General features: G+C 42.8%; 1 protein-coding gene across 1 annotated transcript in view; it reads right to left on the bottom strand.

The window, feature by feature from the left end:
• The window catches only part of PLXND1 (plexin D1), a 189,230-nt gene that overhangs the window by 138,350 nt on the left and 26,270 nt on the right, over positions 1-24,610 (bottom strand).

Below are 24,610 nucleotides of genomic sequence, written 5' to 3'. Positions count from 1 at the left end.
ATAGATTGTCTCCTACTAATACTATTTATAGATTGAATTCTACTTTTGGACATAGACTGAACCCTAACCATTGCCACAGACTAAGACCTATTCCTGGTCAGCTGACCTGCAACCATACCAATAGTCACAAGAATGATCAGGCAAAAGGTAGGTGCATGATTCAGTGTTGTTTGCCCATCCCTGATGTTGGAGTCTCATCCTATACCACAGGTCATCATTCCTTTAGTAGGAGAATATGCACCATTATCATTAAAGCTCAGGACACTGGTGATGATTGTTATACACAAGTTCAATTTAACAATAATTATTACTCAGGAATGGGGATATAATGGAGAAAAACTGCAGAGACAAAATCTTTGAGAAGAATACCTGACCTCAGAAGGAGAAGAAGAATACAACATTACAGGGAAAAGAAGGTTAGAGTAGGAATATGAAAGCCTTAGTTTGTATCTTCCTCTGATACTTCTTACCTACAAGACCTTGAGTAAGTCATTGTCTGAGCCTAAGTTTTCTCAACTGTAAATGAGAGAGTTTTACTAAAAGTATCTTTCAGCTCTATCAGACCCTATCAGAAACACAGATAAAGGACTTCAGGAAGGAGGACAGATAAACAGCTTCACTGGAAATGATGGAGAGCTCAGGAAGTTGGCTAAAGATACATGACAGAGTAGGGCCCAAATTGAGCATTGAAAGTCCCATCAGCTGAGTTCCAGATGAACCAGAGCAGCATAAACACAAAGAAAACTGTCTAGCAAATATGTCTTTGGAAGAATACACTCAGTGTACATCTTTATTTCTTGTAATAAAGTGTCTGTACATTGTCATTGTATTCAGATGTGAGTAAATACTGAATCATCAGGTCCCTTCTGAATCACAGCAGGCTGCATAGAGGGAAATGAGTTTGGTGAGATCTTGGGGTAAGGTGGAGAGGAAGGACCCTGAAAGACCTTGGGAGGACACAGAGTTAGGTTGGGCATGCCCTGTCCTTCATAAGTTACCCACTGGACACCTCATATCTACTAGCTTTTGCTACTTGGCTGCACAGATCTACCAGATCTGCCCATTAATCATGGCTTCAAATGAACCAGAGAAGAGAAGGAAAGAAACAACAGTGAGAAAATGGGACAAAGGAGAATTCCCTTTTCTGATCTTCCTTACTCACAGATTTTATTTCCCATTTGGAAGGGCTTAAGTACATATCTGGACAAGCTCTTGCCACCTCCACTTTGCAGAGTCAATGGGTATCTGTTATATGCTCAAGCCAACTTACTTATACATTTATGGAATGCCAGAGTTAAAAGAGTCTGTAGAGATTTAATCTTAAACATGGAGTCCACTTTTACAAAATACATTGATAATTATTTCAACATAATTGGTTTCCTTTTCAATCCTATGTAATTTTTTTGTATTTTTTAAAATGTATTTTATGCTGAACTTAAGAAATAAAATAGCATTTCTATAACATATTAGAACAGAAAAAAGATGGTTGCACATGATCCTGCAAATCTATTAAGTACAACTTGCTATTCCTTTTAAAATATATAATAAGTTATCATGTAACTTTTTTTAACCCTTTTTTTCACTCCTTTTCAGAGATGGTTACCATTAGGCACAAATATGTGTGTGCATATACACATATCTATCTATCTATCTATCTATCCGTTCATCTGTCTGTGTCTATCTTTCCATCTGTCTATATATCTATCTTTCCATCTATCTATGTTTTCTATTTCTCTTTCTGTCTGTCACTCTATCTTTTATCTATCTATATGCCTATCTTTCTATCTTTCCATCTGTTTGTTTGTCTATCTAGCTTTCCATCTATCTATCTATATCTGAAAACTGTTCTATATGTTCTTTCTCTGCAAGCAAATAGCATCTTCTTTCATAAGCCCTTTGACTATCACAAATACTCAATTTAATCATATGTATTTTATTTTATGCATTTAAAAACATTCTGAGAGGGCTCCATGAGCACTAGTAAACTACTAAAGGGATCCATAATACCAAAAAATGGTTGAGAACTGCTGATATAATCCAGCACTTTCATTTTATAGACATGAAAAATGAGGCCCAGAAAGGAAAAGAATTTTCTCCACGGCTGCACAGGAAATCAGTGATTGTATCATGACTGAGATCCTGATATATATCATAGATCAGCATAAGAAGTTAAATGGGGGATTTTTTGAGAGTTTTGTGGAAGGTGAAAATGACACAAAAAATTCAGCAGACAACATAGAAAAAGCACGGAAATTCAGAAATGCAAAATATATATATATATGTATATATATGCATAGTATTGCATAATACCAACATATTTTATCTCTTAATACTATAATATATATATATATATATATATATATATATATATATATATATATATATATATATATATATATACCTAAATTTACAATAGGGTACTGTAAACGCCCCATTAAAAAAAGGAAAAGTTCAGACTTCTTCTCTGACACAAAGGGCCAAAAAACTTTTATGTGCATTTTCCAGCTCATGGGGGTGCTGCGCCCCTGTAGCTCCTCTCCCCTGGGTGGGGCTTGGAGTCTGGAAGATCGAGTTCTACTTCTGTAACTCCCTCCTCATATATCGCTGAGCAAATCATCCAAACTCCCTTGGTTTTGTTATCTGCAGAGTGAGAGGGTTGAACTGAAAGGTCATTCAGCATTCTCTTTAATCCCATGAGTGTAGTAGCTCAGTACGTGCTACCTAGGAGCCACTTAGGATATGCTTGTTCCTTGTCCAGATTCCTTCCCTCACTAACATTCTCTGGTTTGGCACGCTTGCATCCCCAAAGTCCGATCTCTCCTTGATCCTTCCCTTTTTCTTTCTCTCAGACTTCACCTTCCTTTGTTGTCACTTCTACCCACTTACATCTCTCATTCCATGACCTTCTCATTGTCCCTTATTACGTCTGAGAGAGAAAATTAGGGAGGAATATATGGGATTGGGGGTGAGAACTGGGAGGGGGAGTCCAAAGAGGCACTAAAATATTCTGAGGGTGGCGGGGTGGAAGGAGAAGAACTATTTGGGGATGGGTTTGGTGGCTCCAAGGAGTTAGTGTTATAATTTTATTTTTATTTACTTTTTAGTGTTATAATTTTAGATGATGGGGGCTGTGAGAATGAGCATACATGTGTTATGATCAAACACTCCTCTCTGGGGAAAAGTTTCAGATAGTCTGGCATTCCTATATAAGTACACACAGACTCAAATCCACATAAAGAAAATTTCCACTTGAGTTAAAGGGTGTGTTTGAGGGACTGGAGATGTGTGTGGGCCTAGGGCCAGGGAGAAAATAAGACTATAATGGCAGCAGAGAAGTCATAGACTCATGAGGTGTTAGGATTGGATCACACTTCAGAAATTGTCTAGTCTAGCTTCTTTATTTGACAAAAGAGAGAAATGAGACACAGAGAGGAAGGGATAAGGGACTTGTCCAAGGTGACACAGTGAAGGAGTAACAGATTTGTGCCCAGGACCCAAGCTCCTTAGTCTTTTCCCAAAGCTCTTCCATTTTCCCATTAAACACAATTCCTCTAGGGTATATGTTTTGTTTGGAGTGAGTGAGAAAGTGTGTGTGTGTGTGTGTGTGTGTGTGTGTGTGAAAGGAAGCTAAGATAAAAAGAAAGAATGAGGGAGGGCAAGATTGTATAAGAAGAGACTGAATATGTGGGATCAGGGATCTACAGCTGGAAGGGACTTTAGAAGCCTTTGACATTTGACAGATAAGGAAACTGAGGTGCAGAGAACTTAAAGGACTTGCCAAAAGAGGGGGATGGGATTGAAATGTAGGTCTTCTGACTTGCGCTAATGTTTTTTCCCACTCTACCATGCCTTAAACGGATGTTCTCTCAGATGCAGATCACAAGGAATACCCCAACAGCAATAGCCACTATTGGCTGCTCCAAATGGAACCAGCTGGTTCTCAGAGAGCATTGCTAGGACTACTCCTGGTGTCTTTCTAGCATGGCAGCATCTGGCCCAGCCTTCAAGAACACTCCCTCACTGAGGCTTCAGAGAGGGTTGAGACAATCCTGCCAGAAGAGAGGGTCTGAGAGAAGTCCAATGCAAAGTAGGGATCCTGTTCCAGGATCATCATTAAAGCCCTTTTTAATGCTTATATTCTAAAAACACTAAAAGCTAATCAGAAGGTTATCCCACGGAGCCTGGGTTCTAATGTTAAGTCTCTGATTTTATCACCTGTGAGACTTTGAGTAAGTCCCTCTACCTGTAAATGGGCTGAGGTGGTCACAGAAGGCTTTGCAAAGGAAAAGAGAAGTCTATGCTGACCTAAAGAAAAAGAACAGGTATTTGGGGTGACATTCAAAAGGCAGTTTCCATACCTTTATTCCCCACTCATTCACTAAATCCTCACCTCTATCTATCACTGAGAAGGACCTCTGGGCTCTCCCCCAGCTCCTCCCCTGACTTGAGCCTGTCTCCAATTGTGGTCTGAGCCGAGCCAACTGAGCTGCCATGATAGAGTGGGTATCTCCTGACATCAGAAGAGCCACACAAAAGCTTCCCAGGGATTTGTGCTCTGCAGCAACCATTAAGCTCCTCATGCCCAATTTCCCTTCCCTCCTCTTGAAGGCCACGGCAATTTGGCTGTCTCTAGTATATGTCATCAGGAACATGTCAATACAGGGAGGCAAAAACAAGGAGAGACAGAGGGGGAAGGGAGAGGGGGCCGGCACACTGAATCACTGGAGTGCAGCAAGGAAACTTAGAGAGACATTCAATCCAATTAACCCATTTTTCAGAAAAGAAACTCAGACCAGGAAAGAAGTCAGAGAAGTAACTAAATGGGGGGATGTGGAGATGAAATAGAAGACACAGTCTCTGGTCCCATTGAAAAGTCAAAAAAGAGGCAGGAATCAGGGTTCTAGACAGGGTCTATGAACCTGTTTTTGTCCTCTGTAAGATGGTGATAGTACATGGCATCAGGAATGTGTCAATGCAATACTAGAGAATGGCTCTCTTGCAGGATTGGTGAAGAGCAAGGGGGACAAGAGGCGAAAGCATTTGCAGAAGTGAAAAGCTATTCAAGGTAAGGGATTCTTATCTTCCCCTAATCAGCAAACATTTATTAAGTACTTTCTACTGTTCACTCATTTCAGTCATATCCAATTCTATGACCCCTTTTGAGAATTTTCTTGGCAGAGTAGTTTGCCAATACCTTCTCCAGCTCATTTTTACAGATAAGGAAACTGAGGCATGCAGGGTTAAATGACTTGCCCAGGATCACAAAGTCTGACATTAAGTGTCTGAGGCTTAGATGGGAACTCAGAAAGATGAGTATTTGTGACTCCAGGTCTTGCACTCTACCCACTACACCACCTAGCTATCTGCCAAATGAACTTATTATTAATTTATTATTTATTATGTAGTAAGCATTTACCACATGCAAAACACTCTGCTGTTATGTGTCAAATGCTGTGTTAGGCACTGGAGTTATGATGACAAAAATGAAGTAGTTCCTGGCCTCAAAGGGCATGCATTCTATTAACAGAAAATCACTTTAGAATAAAATAATAAATGCAAAATAATAGAGGAAAAATTGGATCTAAAAGCAGTGAGAAGTTACTTGCCTGACTACTCACTGATTGCAGGACAAGTCATTTAATTATGCTCTGTACCTTTCTGTCCATAAAATGGAAATAATTAATAACTTTGTTCAAACCCTTTTCTGCCTAGGACCTTGACTTGAGGACAAAGAATACCACTGGCGTCACCATTCCTTTTTGATCTCTGCTCATACTAATCCTCTCCAAATGGATTCCAGCCAAACTAGCCTAGATACAAGCCCCCTATATATTTCAAACTTTTCCACTTCCAAGACTGCCTAAAATGTCTTCCCATCACTCTCTTTGCTGCCAGTTGAATTCTCACCTGTGCTTTAAAATGTCCATTCAAAGGAAAAAGTTTATGAATGAACAAGAGATATGGAAAACTAAGGAAGTATAATGGATAATTTTGCACAAACAAAACTAATGCAGCCAAAATTAGAAGAAAAGTGAGACACTGGGGGGAAAAGTTTTACTGCAAGTTCTTTGATTTTTCAATATATAGGGAACTGAGTCAAATTTATGAAAAGAAGAGCTATTCCCTACTTGACAAATGGTTGAAGAATATGATCAGTTTTTAGAAGAAGAGATCAAAGCTCTCATAGTGATATACAAAGCTCTAAATCATTCTTGTTTGGAAAAATACAAAGTAAAAAAACTCTGAGGTACCATTTCATCTAGCAGATTGGCTATAGACAGAAAAGGAAAATAACAAAAGCAGAAGGGGATAAGGGAAAATAGGGACACTAATGCACTGTTGTAAGAATTGTGAAGTGATTCAATCATTCTGGAGAACAATATGAAACTATGTTTAAAGGGCTATCAAACTGTGCATACCCTTTGACCCTGTATCCTAAAAAGATTGAAAAAAAAAAAAAAGGGAAAAGGATCTATGACCAAAAAAACTATAGTAGCTCTTTTTGTAGTGGTAAAGAATTGGAAATTGAGGAGTATCCATGACTGTGAAAGAATACTATTATGTTATATGAAAAGATGAAGGAGATAGTTTCAGAAAAAAATGTTGGAAGACCTATGTAAATTGATGCAAAGTGAAATAAACAGAAACAGGCGATCATTATGCACAGCAACAGAAATATTTTAATCAACTGTAAAAGACTTAGCTGCTTTGATCAATACACTGACCTAAGGCAATTCTAAAAGACAATGAAAAGGACATATTGATGAGCTCTAAAGAAAATTGAGTAGATATATAAATATAGATATATATTTACTTTTTCCTTTTTGCAGCATGGCTAATAGGGAAATGTGTTTTGTATGATTTCACACGTATAGTTGATATCATATTGCTTGCCTTCTCAAGGCAAGGGTGGGGAAGAGTGGGAAGGAGAGAGAGAATTTGGAATTCAAAATTTGAAAGAAAACAAATGTTAAAATTAAATAAATAATAAGTTGGGGGAGAAAAGAAAAGAAAAAATAATGAAATGGCCATCCAAATGTTGGCTTTTCTAGTAAGTTTGCCATGATCTCCTTCATTTCCCTCTAACCCTGGAGTCATAAAGTCTTTTCCTTATATTCCTTTTCTTATATTTCTCTCATATACTTCCTCACATGTTACTTTTTAATACCCAGTCCTCCTCCATTTCTTTGCATTATAGCTGTTTCATCAACCTTTAACTAGACTGCAAATAAATTCCATGAGGGCAAAAGTCATGTTTTATATACCTTTATGTCTACCCCAATTCCCAGCATATTGTAAAGCACACATGTTTAATAAGTATTTTTAAGGGAACCAAACATATCCTGTGCTTTCCACACTCAGTTTTCTTTGAAACAAGAGTGAGGAGACCTAGTTCTAGATCGGTCTCTATAAGGGTCATCGTGGACTAGACTCAGTTTCTTCATTCACAAAATGAGGGAATTGGGCCAATTTTGGCAACGTTCCCTTCCAATTCTGACAGACTGATTCTAATTCAGAATTATCCTATTATCACTTCACATTTTAATTCTTTCACCTGCTGCTGATAGACTGTCATGAAAAGGGGTTAATTGCTTTTGTCTATTTAGGAGCAACTCTGTTACTTCATTTTTAAAAAATTACCCTTCTCTCCGTCTACAGTAGGATGATCAGTTTTCCCTAAAGCTAGAGATCATTCTGTGGCTGGGTTAAAGCATCAGTGTCTGATTAGGATTAGAGGTCAATCTCTGACTGTGATTAAGGATCGGTCTTTGAGGGAGATTATCATTATCAGTCTATGGGATTAGGGTTCTATCCGTGGTCAGGTTAACAGTCAATCTGTAATTGGACCTAAGAGTCAGTCAATGGCCAGGATTAGGGCTTGGGCTGTGGCTCCTATTAGAGTCAATCAGTAGACAGGGAATAGAGCAAAGCCCAAAAGGCTAGCCTCAGAAGCACCAAACTCTACCCTCGAGTTAATTAGCCATCAGTTCACTTGTTCAGATCAGGTTGCTAATGGATATCCCCATCCTCTACACAGGAAGAAAGTCATGTGGGGAAAAGTGAGCTCTGTACATTTGCAGATATATGATAGGTACCACAGGTTGGTAATAATAACCGTCCTCTGTGCAATGAGGGGGTTCGCCAGGGGGCTCTCCAAGGTCCCCACCACCTCTGATATTCAGGGGCTTAAGAAGGGCTTCTTCCTTCCACCTTTTCCAACCCTCCCCTCCTCCACCCTCTGCCACAAAGTTTTTCAAAAGGTACCAGAAGGGCTAGAAAATATTTCCTCCTTGCAATTCTATTTATTCCTGCAACCCAGTTCAGGATTGCCATTTCCATGGCAACCACTTGTTTAGCTAGCAACTCCACTATACCTTAGCGGCTCTCTCAACAAATACTTGGGGGGCAGCAGGCACTTGCTGAATGCTCCCCTGCAGGACTCATCCCCAGGCTGTCTCCAAAGCTGCAAATAACTTTTCAGAAACCACCAGCTTCTTACCAGGCTCTTGCTGGAAACCCCACAAGCCCAACAGCCATTTCAGGCCCTAAAAAGTGGTGGATCCTGTTAGCTGCTCTGAGCAGCATGGACACCTATGTCTCTGCTCCAGCCAGACCCCGGCTAAAACAGGCTATCTTAACTGTGGGGAGAGAAAGACAAAAGAGAGAGGCTCTGAGCTCAGCCAAGTTATCTGTAAACACTCTCCCCACCCAAGTGGCTGAGTTAAAGTCACAATTGGGAGCTACTGCTCAAAATGGACTGGGTAATTTCCCACTGATTGGGACCATTTGGAAGAAATCAAAGATCAAGCCCCAAACTGCCTAGCAAGTGCTTTGACTCTGCTTTTGACAAAGGCCAGAATGGCTGTTTTTCTCCCTGAATGGAGTTTCACAACCTAGCTCTTGCTTGCTTGCTCTTTCTTCCCCCACCCCCAGTCCTTTTAAAGGGCCCTTCTGCAAACATGACTATGGCATTGTTCAGCTACTTAACTTGAACTGCCCAGTCAATCCGAGGCCTTCTGAGCCCATTCTTGGAAAATTAGCTTCTCTTGACTGTCTCCCACACAGAATGAGCCACCAGGATTTCAGGGGGAAGTGGATCTTAGATTTTGTATTCAGAGTAACTGAGGATATATAAGAACATTTTTCCCTCCCACCGTCTCCTTCAGGCTGACATCTTCAGTGACCTTGCAGGGTCCTGGGTGGCTTTAGACCAGGGGTTCTCAAACTACTGCCCATGGGCCACATGTGGCCCACTGAGGACGTTTATGCAGCCCACCGGGTTATGGCGAATGGGCTGAGGGGCAGAGACAGAGTGTGAGCTTTTGTTTTAACTATAGTTCGGCCCTCCAACAGTCAGAGGGACAGTGAACTGGCCCCTATTTTAAAAGTTTGAGGACCACTGCGACTATTACTTACAGGTCATGTGAGTGTCTGTCTCCCTCTCCCCTTTTCTTTGTGCTTTATGTCTGTCTATCTCTGTCTCAGGTCCCTGTCTCTATCTCTCTTTCTATACTTATGAAATGGGGATAATAATCCTGCCTATTTCACAAGGTTGTTCTTAGGATTAGTTGAAAGAACAGTATCATTCAGGAGGTCAATAGAAAACATAGGATCTGAACCTGGGACCCTTGACTCCAAGGCCAGAGTTCTTTCTACTATGCTATAGTTACCTCTCTTCTGCCTCTCCTGCCTCCAGTCTCACTCCATGTACCATTATAAAATATTGTTATTATTTAACTGGTCCACTTGAAAGCTGGATATGGCTCTTCTCTTCCATTCGAATCCATTAAATGCTCTTACTATGCTATTTTATTTGGGAAAACATGAATGGATTTATAGAAGAACTCACTATTTGAGAGGTTTGTTATTATATGTTTTATATATACATTGTTATTATTAAAGGAAGGAAAGTGGTCTAGAAGAAAGATTATGACCTTGCCATCAAAGCCTAGCTTTTGTGCTTATTCAGATTTATTTACATTGAAATACCTAAAGGACTGAGGAAGGGAGTAGCCCTTAGGAAAATGACACCTGCTGTACATCCAAGTCAGTCTTTTGGCATATGTTGGAAGGTAACACCTAAAAGGTCTGAGGAAGACACAGATTGGCAGTTAGAAACTGACAGGAATAAAGGGGATGTTCTAAAACTCAGTCAGATAAAAGTTATAAACTGAGGAGTAAATAACCTCAAAGATTGACTAAATGTCATCAGACTCTAAATGCTAGGCTGATTGTGTTTTAAAAAGAATACAGCTTGGGGCAGCTAGGTGGCGCAGTGGGTAGAGCACCAGCCTTGAATTCAGGAGGACCCAAGTTCAAATCTGGTCTCAGACACTTAACACTTCCTAGCTGTGAGACCTTGGGCAAGTCACTTGACCCCAATTGCCTCAGCCCCCCCCCCAAAAAAAAAGAATACAGCTCTAAAAGAAAATCATCTGAGCAATAACAGATCTCTGGCCTTGTGAAGAGAAAAAAAACAACCTAAGTTTTCTTTCCTAATGAGATCTAATAAGGGAGCTGTCGTTCTAAAAGGGCTGTATATTAAGCTCTGAGAGCTAAGCTAAAAGAGATGGCAGAGCCCATTCTTCCCCTTCTGTGGGAGAACTGGCATCTCAGCTGAGAACTCCCGCTGGAGCCCAGGAGACAGAGGTGTGGCGCAACAGAAGCGCGGAACTGAGGAGGGAGCAGTGAGGATGTGAAACCTGGCAGAGTTTCAGAGACATAAGGCAATTCTCAGGTGCAGGGTCAGCAGAGAGCAGGCCCAGAGAGAAAATCCTACAATATCACCAGAAGGTACCGGCATATGCTCACAGCGTTGGAGCTGTGATGTGACCCTTGATGTATTCTCTGTCTGCACATGTTTCCTGCGTCGTGTTCTTCCATACATGTGTCTTAGGTGAATGCCCACCACGTGGGATCGCTCTTCCCACTGAGGGTGGGTTTTGGGGAGGCAATGAGAGGTGTTTTATGGTGACTTTTCTCACTGTGATATTTAACAACAACAACAAAGATAATAATAGCTAGCATTTATGAGGCACTCTAAGGTTTACTAAGTGCTTTACATATATCTCCTCATTTTTTCCTCATCAGAAAGTAAGTGTTGATATCATTCCCATTTAACAGATGACGCAGATGGTGGTTAAGTGATTTGCTCAGCATCACACAGCTAGGAAGTGTCTGAAGCTAAATTTGAACTCAGGTCTCCCTGACTCCAGATCTAACACTATTTTACTATGTCTTCTAGTTGCCTCATTTAATGAAATGTCTTTGTTTTGAACTAGTCATGTCCTCTGATTATTTGAAATGAAAACATTGGTAAAAGGCTCTTAAGCTATGGTTTTGTGCAAATGTCAAAATATCCTGAACTTACAGTAGGTTTCTGGGAACCCTCTGTGCAAGAGGGGTATGTCTTCGGGTAAGTTTCTGACCAAAACAGAAACAATTGCTCATTCTCTGCCTCATTTCTTACCTAACTTTACTCACTGAATGTGTGCTGCCTCAGTCAAACTGAAACCCATTAAAAAAAAAAAAGCCAAGTTCTCTCACTATATCCAGGGCCATCTCCAGTCATCTTGATCTATATCTGACCACTGGACCCAGATGACTCTGGAGGGAAAAGTGAGGCAGGTGACCTTGCACAGCTCTTCCTCACTGAAATCCAATTCACTTCCATGTGGGCTTTGCACAGTGCCATCCAAACTTTCTGATGCATCCCCCTCACATCCACAATGTGCACTTCTGACTTTACAGGGAGAGAAATCTGTTCCATGGCCAGAGATCAGCTTCTAGGGATGGTTGAAGGAATACAAGTTAAACTTTATTAATAATATTGCTTTCTAACCTCTGAGCACATTTCTGGCTGTAGTGTACGTGAAGAATGACAAAACATAATAGCACTGTACCACGGTGGTCTGGTTCAGGATGTTCTCCAGCCTCCAACCGTGGGTTTGTCAGCTCACTAATTTGTATTCCAGAGCGTGGTGGCAGACGCTAATCAATCTTGGGTCCTTCATATTGACTCACTGATTTAGCTCAGCACTGATGTCTCTCTTTGGATTGGCATTTATATTATGGATAATATTAATGACAGCAATACTTGGATGGTTTCATCGGTGTAGGGCTTCCCTCCAGACCCTCCTATCCTTTGCAATCCTTGCTCATGTTTTCCCATAAATCCACCAAGAGAACCTAACCAATGCATTGGAGGCTCCCCCAGTTCACCTAAAAATAGCATCTCAAAGATTGGCAGAATGTAGAGCTGGCCTAGTAATCAAGATGATCTGGGTTCAAGTCTCATCTCTGCCATATTCAGTTTGTGTGCCCCTGGCACTTAACCACTGAATGCCCCAACTCAATTCTTCAAGATGATCTGGGTTCAAGTCTCATCTCTGCCATATTCAGTTTGTGTGCCCCTGGCACTTAACCACTGAATGCCCCAACTCAATTCTTCAAGATGATCTGGGTTCAAGTCTCATCTCTGCCATATTCAGTTTGTGTGCCCCTGGCACTTAACCACTGAATGCCCCAACTCAATTCTTCAAGATGATTGGGTGCAGAGCAATGGTTGAGTATGAAAATCCCTCTGCACAGGCTTAGTAGTGCCCTATATATACATAGATATATATACACACACACATATATATGGCATCAATGTATCATTGAAGTTATCCATTTGTTGCTCTTTCTCATTCTTGCTACAGTGCAATGCAGCCTACTCGCAAATGTCAGAATATAGAACCTCGATAGAACAGGACACAGAGCTAGAGGGAACCTTAAAACACAGAATGTCAGACCTAGAATAAACCTCAAATAACAGAGTGTCATGAATAAGCTTGGAAAGAACACTAGATTCAAAGGACCTGAATTCAAATTTTGTTTCTGCCCCCTTACTACCTGGATGAATTTGGTAATTTCGTCCCCTTTCTGAGCCTCAGTTTCCTTATTTGTAAAGTGAAGAAGCTGTATTCAATGCCTTCTTTGTGTTGCTGTTTTTAAAGTTTGTTTTGAAAGATTTTAGAGGCTTTTAAAGGAGAGAGTCCTCCTGACTATCCACTGCACCACCTAGTTGTCCCATCAATGCCTTCTGAAGACCCTCCTGGTAGATTGTCCGTTCCAAAGTTCCTCTCCCTGACCAAACCAGCATTAGCTAGGCAAGCTCCTGACACAAAGAGGGAGGCCATTCCCCTTTCTACAGTGGCTGGGTTGAGCCATTAGGATCTATACCCTTAGTCCTCCTTCTTAAAACCAGCTTCAGGAGACGGAGTGCAAGGTCAGGGCATTTTCTCAGGGTTCATCTTGTTTTCTGCAGCACTGTGGTAGTCAGAAAAGCAGTCTTAAGTTGACAGCCCAGACCCATTTGGGGGTCAAGAGAATTCAGATGAGGCCCTGAAGGACCCTCCACCTTGGAACTGAACAGACACAGTTGTTAAGAAATCTTCCCTGTACTAGGGAAGTCAGCAGAGCTGTGGAGAGTGGAGGACAGTTGAGATAATCCAGAGCACATGCCCTCCCCTTTCTCTCTGCCATTGTTCTGAGAAGGGGGAGTCCAGAGCAGCTAATGGGTGGGTGTTACCATCACACCAGCCAAGTGTGTGTGTTGGGGAGTGGGAAGGGAGGGACTGGAGATGAGGAAAGAAAAAAATACCCAGAGGAAAGGCTTTTTAATTCATCTGAAGCCCAGGGCCCCGTGGAGTCAGGGCTTCAGATCTCCAATAGGCCCTGAAGAGGTAGGGGCAGGATGTGAGGAGGAAGGAAGTACCTTGGAAACAGAGAGAGGAAGAGAAGAGGTGAGGTTCTGGTGGGAAATCTGCCAAAGGTCAGGATTTGGGGCTTCCTGCTCCAGGCCATTCAAAAGAGCCACCTCTGCAACTGGCAGCATCTGTCTGTGGGCAATGGCCCTAATGGAAGTGAAACCAAACCAGCCTCCGCTCCTTGCCCCAGTGGTGTTGGCCAGCACCAGCCCCGACTCCTGAGGTGATCTGGGCCAGATCAGATGTTTTATCAAGCTTGATGAAGCCCTTGTCTGCTCGGGACAGCTGGAGTCCTGGGAAAAGGCAGTACTCGAGCATCAGATAACCAATTCCAAGCCCACTGATTTGTGGGAGCTGCAAAGTTTGAGAGCATACTCTGAATTTGGCAGTCACCTCCTGGTGACATTTTCAGGCTATTAATTCTCTTGATGAAAAGGGCCCCCTGGTTTGTGTGTGTATGTTTTTTTAATTTCTTTTTTTAGAAAGGGGGGGAAAAGTAAACCATTAGCCTTTTATTAACATGCATGTATGCTCGGGGAGATTCATGTTTGGAATATTAAAAAATAATTCCAGAATTGTCTAGGGAGAACAGAAGGCTATGAACTTCAGCTAAAAAAAGGAAGCTGGGGGAAAAAATAACAACCCCACACAAGCTTGGAAATTCCTCTTCTTTGGGAGGGGCCCCAGTGAGGAGACCTGGCTGCTCCCAGGCCAAGTGACCTGCCAGGAAGAGTGAGGGGCTGAGGTGGGGGTCACCTGGCCCCAGCTTCTTCTGACAGGGGCATGAGGGGGAGGGGAAGAAACAATCTGTATCAAAAATCCTCTCCGGCTTTAACATGGGATGTTCTAAGCTTTAGTCCAGCTTTGATATTCTGTGTTCTAAGGCTTATCCTAGCTCTGACATTATTTGTTCTAAGGTTTATTCCAGTTTTGACATTCTGTGTTTTAAGGTTTATTCCAGCTCTGATGTTCTGTGAGCTAAGATTTTTTTCCAGCTCTGACATTCTGTGTCCTGAGGTTTATTCCAGCTCTGACGTTGTTTGTTCTAAGGTTTATTCCAGTTTTGCCATTCTGTGTTATAAGGTTTATTCCAGCTCTGACGTTCTGTGCTCTAAGGTTTATTCCAGTTCTGTTCTATCATTCTATTGAAGTATCTTTTAGTCCCAGGATTCTATATTCTGACATTTGGCACTTTATGGTCCTTTCAGCTCTGACATTATGCATTCTAAGGTTTATGGCAGCTCTGATGCTCTATGTTCTACCATTCTATGACCAGAGGTTCTATATTCTGACATTTGGGGCTTCATGTCCCTTCCAGGTCTGACATTCTCTGGGCGTGGGCAGTGCGCAATTGGTACTTCCTGGATCTAATGGGCAATTTCCTTGAACATCAGGCTGTCTTGCAAGGGGTATGATTGAAGGATTCCGGGAGGGCTGCTGCTGCCCCCAAAGTGTTCCTTCAATAGGCCTGTCACATCTCTCCATTGTAAAGGTTCCTTTGAGTTCCTTTCCCTGCAATGATATAGTAAGAATAGCAGCCAACATGTGAAGGTTTCCTATGCACTATACAAATATGATCTCATCTGATCCTCTCTACAACTCTGGGAGGTGGGCGTATTATTATGCCCATTTTATTGATGGGGTATCTGAGGCAAATAGAGGGGAAGTGATTTGACCAGAGTTACCCAGTTAATAAGTGTCTGAGGCTGTATTTGAACTCAGGTCCTCCTGATTCCAGAGTTGTCTCTCTATATGTAACACTCCTAACAGTGAGGGAGCACAGCAAAAAAGAGCCTTGGCTTTGAAGTGAGAGGTCTTACCTTCAGCCCTAGCAAGATAATTTCAGACAAGCCAGTTAACCTTTAGCCTGGCAGAGCTTACTTGCCTCATCTGTAAAGTGGGGATAATAGACAACATCCTGTCTATCTCACAGGGTTATTGTAATGAACTATTGCCCATAAACACTTTCTACACCACAGAATACATTGTAGGAGGCAGCTGGGTGGTTCAGTGGATAGAGTATCAGGCTTGGAGTCAGGAAAACCTGAGTTTAAATCCTTCCATGGATACTTACTAGTTGTGTGATCTTGGGAAGTCAGTTTGCTTCAGTTTCTTGATCTGTAAAATGGGAATAATGATAGCATCTACTTCCCAGGGCTGTTGTAAGGGTATGTAAAGCACTTTGTGAACCTTAAATTGCTCTGTTGATGTTAGCTATTATTTTTATTTTAAAGTACAAATATCCTGAAAAATAATTCTCAGGAAAGAATTTTACATTCACACGTTGGAGTTGGTAGAGTATACCAAAACATGTAATGGATAGAACACATGGCCTGAGTTCATCTTCCTGAGTTCAAATCTGGCCTTAGACACTTACTAGCTGTGTGATCCTGGGCAAGTCCGTTAATCTATTTGCCTCAGTTTCCTCATCTGCAAAATGAGCTAGAGAAGAAAAGAACAAAGCTCTCCAGTATCTCTGTCAAGAATACTACCGAACTGGACATAACTAAAATGACTGAATGACAACAGCAACGAGCAGGAAACAACACTGGAAGCAGGTTTTCACTTCCAAAAGAAGTAAATAGAAAAAAGAAAGGGGGGAATGGAGATTTCCAAAGCTAAACCTCATCTCCTTCGAAGTTCTACAGAGGGGACCATCCTCAACATTGGGCATTTCCCACTAAGAACTCAGCAAGCAGAAGGCCTGTCTTAACCAGGTCTTGAGGAGAAAGAGAGGTGATAGGAAGGTAGGCATTTCTCAGTAGTGGATGAGTCTCCCTCATCAGTGAAAAAGAGATCAAGATCCTACTAGAAACAAGAGGGACTGAGAGACACTGGGCAGGGCAATTATGTCGATTTAGCTCCTGTGTGTGTGTGTGTGTGTGTGTGTGTGTAGAAGATAGAATTCCTGCCCTCAACAAGCTTACAGTCTGATGGGGGGAGAGGGGAAGTAAAACGTCATCCCAGCTAATGTTAATATATAACATAACTTAAATGCTTTAGAAAGTTGCAAAAACTAAACTACTATTTTCATTTGCAAAGGAGGAGTGTGGAAGAGTATTACAAGATAAACTTAGAAAAAGTAGGCTGATCCACATTTGAGAGAGTCTGGGTCTCTTACCACAGGCAATTGGGAGCCACCAATAGTTTTTTTGAGTAGAGGAAAACGTTAAGAGGAAAAGCAGAATTTTTATGGTTTAAAGAGGGTAGAGGCTCAGGGGGAAGGGGTAGACACAGGAAATGGGGGGGCAGTAATGGAGACATGGATATCGCCATCCAGGCATGAAAGCTTTATCCCAGGAAGATGGCAGTGTGAATAGAAGATGAATAGTGCTTAAGAACCACCCGGAAGAGAGAACTAAGCAGATCTGGAGTCTGAGGGACCCGGGGAAGAAGGAGGAGCCTCAGGGCATCCCCTCTGCAAGAATGCTCTTAGCATATCACAGAAGCATGAGGAACTACAGTTTCAGAAACCATACATCCCTGGGGCCCTGTTGACCCTACACAACATCCTGAATCAAGCTCTACCCCAGATCAGGGCTGCTGAGAGTACAAACGCCAGATTAGCCTGGATTAAAGTGGCAAATTCTGCCCAAAGTTTCATCCTTCATGTAATAGGACAAAGGACATTTTTTCCAAGTATTACAGAACAGGGGATTCCAGTAGGGAGGAAAGGTCAAGACCCAAGAGAGAAGTGGATGGGAAGGGGGGAGAAAGCTGTTTTGCATTTTTTTCTGTCAGCTATCAGAAGCCCAAGTTCTTGGCTCCTGGTGCCCACTCTCCCACCAAACAAAAAACAAATTCCTTTCAAGAAGATGAGCCCCATGGATAGGAGGGCCATGTTGGCAAAGTGGAACAGTCAATGCTGACATCCTTTTTTTTTAATAATTCCTTTCTTCCTTCATTTACTCCAATTCCCCCACAAAAAAAAACACCCACTCTCCTCGTACTTTTCCTCTGGTTACCCAGAATCTCTACAGACCTGTCCTTCCCCATCCATCATGACTGCTGCTCATTCATGCAGTCAATCCATAAATAGTTATTTTCCAATGGCCATGTGCCTGGCACTGTGCTTAGTGGTGGGGGATTCAAAGAGAGGGAAAAAAAGAACTGGATCTTTGCCCCTCAAAGAGTTCATATCCTCATGAGGGGGGGGCAGTGTATGTATAAGACATACAGTGCAAATGGAAAGAAGCAGCGATGGAGGTGGGGTAGAGTCCCCCAAGAAGAGCTTACCTGAGTCTTAAAGGAAGTCAGGACAATTAAAAGGTAGAGGCGAGGAGACAGAGTATCCCAGGCAGGGGCTACCGCCATTCCAAAAGCAGGGAGATAGAGGAGAGAATTTCTCCTACGTGAGGAACTGCCAGGATCTGGATCACAAAATGTGTCAAGGGGAATAAAACATAAGACTAGAAAGGTAGCAAGGGTCCAGGCTGTGAAGACCTTTAAGTGCTAAACAGAAGTTTTCTATTCAGAGGTAATAGGGACTGGAGGTGGTAAAAGGGAGCCCCTGGAGATTAGTGAGTGAGGAATGACAGGGTCAGGCCTGCACTTTAGGAATCATTTTGACAGCCCAACGGAGGATGAGGAAGGGAGGGGGAGATGTGAAACAGGGCCACCAGCACGGCTGTTGCAATTGGCCATGATGATGGCTTAATTTTTTGAGCCACCCTTTTTGCCCTGTGTCAGATGCTGCTATAGAAACCAAGAAGGCCACACTGTCCCTGCCTGCAAGGGGTTATGGTTTAATGAGATGAGATATTGATGAATAACTGTGATAAATGATAAACTATTGTTTGAGAGAGTTTCAAATCAATGCTTTCATGCCCTTTGACCCAGGGATCCTACTAGGAGGCATAAATCCCAAGGAAGACGGCAAAAGGGAAGGCTCTGGAAACACCAAAAATCTTTCCAACAACAAAAAACAACTCCTGGTATATTTGCATTGGTAAAAAGATGCTTTTCAAGTCAAAGGGATACAGCGCTAAAAGGAGAATTTAGATCCTTAAGGGGACAATGGGAGAAATAGGCAACAAGGGAGCGTGGAGACTGAAGTGCTGGATCTGGAAGCAAGGAAGACCTCAGGCTGAACTCCATCTGTGTGACCATGGAACCTCTCTGATTCTTAGTTTCCACCTCTGTAAAATGGGAATAATAGTTATCACATTGATCTCAAGCTGCTGTGAGACTCAATTGAGACCATGTATTAAAGTGCTTTGCAAATTTTGAAACATTATATAAATGACTTGGCTAAGTCAAATCTCCCTAGTGAACTTCAAGTCACATCATTGAAAGTCCAGTGTGCCCTGGGGACGCTTCCCTGCAGGGCAGGGTGAGAGGCAGCGAGCGGAGCCTCCCACTGGCACCAGAAGCACCAGTCTGGAAACTGCTGTTGAGACTTCCTCTCTGAACCAAGCAGAGGCTGCACGCTGCAGAAGGGAGCTCAGCGAGGGTTCGGGGGAATGGGGGACCTACCTGCCAGCTTTTCTTCTGCTCAGCCATACACCCTTCAAGGGATGAATCACTGGCTTTGGACTTCAGGACAATTGCAGGCAGAGATAGACAAGAAGGAACGGTTGAGGGCAGGTCTGGGGAGGGAGAAGGATGTGCTGCCCAACCTCCCCAAACACCCACTTATATACTCACATTCATATTCCCCCCTCTCTTTCTCTCTTTCTGTCTCTATCTCTTCTTTTTCTTTCTTTCTCTTCTTTCTTTTTCTTTCTCTCTATCTCTCTCTTCCTCTCTCCCTTCCTCCTTCTCTCTCTCTCTCTCTCTCTCTCTCTCTCTCTCTCTCTCTCTCTCTCTCTCTCTCTCTCTCTCTCACACACACACACACACACACACACACACGTCCAGCTCCACGCCCAGTGACATTCAGGCTGACTTGAAGAGATCTGATAGTTTCCAAAGCCTTGAAGAAAAAATTGCCAAAGAAGGAGGATGTGTGTGCAGCCTGAACCCATAGGCAGAGCTGCCTGGATGCTGCCTTTGTCCCCACGCTCCTGCTCTGGGCACAACCAGCTGTCCCAATGCCAAGTGACCTAGGGGTCACCCAACAGTGCTCTCTTCTTCCACACAACCGTGGGGCCTTCTGGGGGCTCCTCTGCAGGGCCCTTCCTTGCTTCCTGTCCACTGCATCTCTGCCCATCCCGTGCTCCCCCCCCCGCTTCTACCTCCCCTCCTTTGCCCTTTCCCCCAACCCTGATCCTCCTTCTGCATCCCCCCCCCACTCCAGTTGTCTTCCCCTTCTCAGCTTCCTTGCATTTGTCTTCTCTCTGTCTTTTTATCATGGTCTTATCTCCCCCCCCATCTCTCTGTCTCTTTCTTTCCTGCTCTTTCCCTCCCTTCTATGCTCTTTCTCTGTGGTTGTCTCTGTCTTTTGTCTTTTTTCCTTCTCATTTCTCTATCCCTCTCTTGTTTTTGTCTCTCTGCCTCTATCTCTCTTTATATCTCTCTGTCTCTCTCTCTGCTCCCCTCTTTGCATTTCTCTTTCTGTTTATCTCTCTGTCTCTCTTCCCCTCCCTCTCTTTTCTCTCTTTTTTCATTTCTGTCTGTCTCCATCTCTCTCTTCCCCGCCCTCCTTCCCTCTCTCTTTTTTCTCTCTTCATTTCTCTGTCTTTCTGTCTCTGTGTCTCTTTCTCTCTCTCTTCTCCTTCTTCCTTCCCTCCCTTTCTCCTCTCCCACCTGAAGCTCCCTAAAATGATACTAGCAGCTCTCACATTCAGCTTCCTGGCCACTTCCAGCCCAGCTGACTTTTTATTTAGCCCAGGAAGCTGAGGAAACTTACGGTCCCTCCCTCCATGTCCAACAAAACCAAAGGGCTTTCACTTCCCCCCAAACAGCATCTCTCTGGAAGGGAAAGACAAATCCTCCCAGAAGAGATGCTAAATGGAGGCAGGCTGCCCACACCATCCCAAGGGGAGAAGAGCAGACCCTCACCCTCACTCTTGATGTCCTAATCTTAAGCTCCCCTTCTGAAGGGTGTCAGCCCAATTATCATCCCAGAAAGGATGCCCCTGGGGAGCAAATACCAATCAGACTGGTTCTGCCTTGGAGGGGCTGTCACCCAGCCCTCCTATTCACTCCTGGGCCCCATTAGCTCAGACCCTCCCAGCTTGGTCCTTGGCCTTTGTCTCCAGATCTCCTAGCACAGATTCTCTAGCCCTTGTGTCCAAACTCCTAGAGCCTGATCCCCATTGCCTGTGATAACTGCTATTTAAATCGTGTTTTGAAGTTTGCAGAGTATTAGACACGCAGTATCTCATTTGAGACTCACAATAAACCCACGGGATAAGGACTGAGAATATTATCATCTCCATTTGACGGATAAGGAGACTTATAAGGACACTGAGACTCAGTGAAGGCTGAGACTTGCCTGTGATCACAATGCCCATGCTAAAAGGTCAAAGGAAGGAATTCCTGATTCCCGGGGCACAGAATCCTGTCCGGGACACCACACTGACCTATAGCAATGCCTACAGTAGGGCCAAGCACTCCACCTCTGGGGGGTCTCGAAGCCTTACCAGACCTTTAACCAACAGCAATGCTGTAAAACAGAGAACAATGGTGTCTGTCGCCCACATTCTGCAGGGCATTCAATAGCATTCATTAAGCAGCACTGATATGCCAGCCTCCGTGTTGGGATGCAGAGACAAAAAATGGGCTAGCCCCTGACCTCAAAGAACTTACATTCTATCGGTGGCTAGATGGCACAGTGGATAGAGTGAGTCCAGAAAACCCTGGCTTAAATCCCAACTCTCACACTTACTAGCTGTATAATCCTGGGTAAGTCATTAAACTCTTTCTGCCTTCATTTTCTTACCTGTAAAATGGGATAATAATAAGATCTGCCACCCAGATAGATTATGTGAATCAAATAATTGTAACATACTTAGCACAGTGCCTCACATAGAGTAAGTGCTATATAAATGCTATAAATAATAAACATTAATCATTATTTATAAGTAAATATTATTTATGTTTATTATTAAGAATCACATAGATAAGTCAGAATCTGAGTAGGAACTCAAACCCAGGGCTTCCTAATTCAAAGTCAAAGTACTCTTTCCACCCTGTCTCAGTGCTTCTTCTTGTCTTTGACCATGACCTGTTCTTTTGGCCTCTGAGGCTCAGGCCGATGCCGGCTCGGCTGAGACAGTGCCCTGCTTCCCTGACAACCATCCTTCACTTCTTGATGGCCAAGCATCACTCCCCCTCACATGCCCAATAGCCCTGTTTGCTAGATGTTCTGTTTTCCTTTTAATGCTCTGAAATATTGATTTCACTTCAAAGTGTAATTGTGTTGGATTTTTTCACTCTCCAGGAAGCAACCAGAAGCCAGATCTTGTGGAGAAGACTCAAGGAGGCTGAGCCACTCATTTTCTCTCTTAGTGCATCCTGTCCCAAAATAAAATAAGACCCCCAGCCCCAACCACAGGCAATATTTCAGGGGAGCAGGACACGTTAATGGTCTGAGGTGTGGAGAGACAGTGAGATGATGGTTCCGTCCAAGGGTGGAGACGGATAAAGAATAACCACCGGTGATGGGTGGGCTGTTATCTAAGCCTAGAACATTTCCCTCTTTGTTCACGTGGGATCTGCAAGTTTTAGATGGTTATTAAGTTAGCTCAGCTCGTCTGATGAATCACAGGAAAAAGTTGAGTTTGCTCATCAGATAGAGCTAAAAAATGCCTTTGGAGGATAGAAATGATAACTGCTGCTGGGCAAGCAGCTAATCATGGATATCAGAGTTTCTCTGGCCCTTCATCCATGTAGGGAGGAGGAGGAGGAAGTTTATAGATCCCTCCCAAGAGCAGAAAATGAGATTCCCCTGGGGAGAAGGTATTATAAGGAAAACAGACAGAGTCTTAGGCCCGTAAGTGGGGAGTGTGACTGGGGAGGGGAAGGCTAGTGTTGTCCTTCCTTCTCTGGTCAAATGCAGAGGTTAAACTAGACAAAGTAAGGCGCTTAATAGCTCCAAATCTATGATCGACAATTGAGGAAGTGGGGCTAATGGAGGAGACGGAGCAGACCAAGAGGGAGGGAAAGGAAGAGAATACCCCTAAACTAGGGGAGCCTGGGATACTCTAGAATCAACAGGATCTAGAAGGGTGCATTAGACAGAATGTGTGCAAGATATTCAATATCTGGCTTGCAGCTTGAGACAGAGCAGGGGAGGAACAATAATAATGCTTAACATTTCTTTAGTATTCTGAGGCTGATAAACCACTGTATGTATATTATTTTATTTATAATATGTTATATTTTATAATATATATTATATAATAATATAATATAAATATATAATTACATGTATTCTCTGAGAAGATACTATAATAATCAAGGTAACAGCTAGCCTTTACATTGCACTTGAAGGTTTGTAAACACCCTTTCTATATGGAATCTCATTTGATCCTCACAATAGCCCTGTGAAGTAGGTGATATCCCTATTTATATAATAGGAAACTGAGGCACCCAGAGGTTAAGTGACCTGTCTCAGGATGACACAGTTATGAAGTGTCTGAGATGGTGTTTGAATCCAGATCTGTTCCATCTTGCTTCTTACTCTGTCTGGGGATGAACATTGTCTGTCCCCCTACTTTTCCCAGGAGAATTTGGGAGTTTTCCTCTGTACCTCCACACAGAGATCTGCAAATGAGACCTTCTCTAGCTATTATTCATCTGTGCTTAGGAAGTCTGGGTAGGATATTTTGCATATGAGGGAAGGGATAGAATAGAGTAATAATCTGGCATAGAATCCTGGGTCTGCTGTGGGCATGAGCACTAGCCTTCTCTCAGCCTCTTGGTATGCTGGGGACCTGTCACTGTCCCTCAACCCCCAAGATCCACTTCCACAAAAAGGATTTTTCGGCACCCATAGTTCCACAGTCAGCCCTGACATAAGCCATTCTCACATGAAAGGCTTGGGATTGATCTCCATTGGTGCCTTCTGCCTGCTTCTTATTTTGAATAAAATAAGAACAGCTCACATTAATATAAGATTTATGAAGCACTTTAAACAGATTATCTCATTTGCTTCTCACAACAACTCTGGGAGGGAGACTCTGGTTTTGTCCTGATTCTACAAATAAGAATAGGGAGGCCTAGAAAATATCAGTTATTAAGGAAGTATCTGGAGAAGGATTTGAACCTAGGACTTCCTGACATGTAGAATGGGGAGAGGGGAGAAGGGATAGTTTCCGAGTGTGGAACATACTTCATCTAGGGCTTCAATGACGGGAGTAGGAGAGAAAGTAGGACATGTGGAGAAGGGCTAGGAATAGTTTAAGGGCTTTCTGATACTTTAATCAGCCAGAGCATTGGACTAGGAGTTAGGCATCCCAGCTAGATTATTAACTCTGTGGGATTCTAAGTAAGACACCTCTTCTCCCAGCCCGTTTTCTCATCTGTAACATTATGACACTGATTGCAAATTAAAAACAACTCTGAGGTACAATCTCATACCTATCAGAGTGACTAATAAGACAGAAATGGAAAATAATAAATGTTGGAGAAGATGTGGCAAAATAGGAACACTAAGGCACTGTTGATGGAGTTGTGAACAGATCCAACCATTCTGGAGAGCAATTTGGAACTATGCTCAAAGAGCAACCAAATTGTGCATACCCTTTGGTCCAGCAATATCACTACCAGGTCTCCATCCCAAAGGGATCGTAAAAAAGGGGAAATGACACACGTGCAAAATATTTACAGCAGCTCTTTTTATGGTGGCAGAATATTGGGAAATGAGGGGATGCCCATCACTTGGGGAATGGCTGAACAAGCTGGGTATATTAATGTAATAGAATACCATTGTGCGAAAAAAAAAATGATCAGACAGGCAGATTTCAGAAAAC

This window comes from Sminthopsis crassicaudata, chromosome 1 (genome assembly GCF_048593235.1).
Source record: "Sminthopsis crassicaudata isolate SCR6 chromosome 1, ASM4859323v1, whole genome shotgun sequence".
Classification (NCBI taxonomy): Eukaryota; Metazoa; Chordata; class Mammalia; order Dasyuromorphia; family Dasyuridae; genus Sminthopsis; species Sminthopsis crassicaudata.
This window is presented reverse-complemented; position numbering and strand designations above follow the sequence as displayed.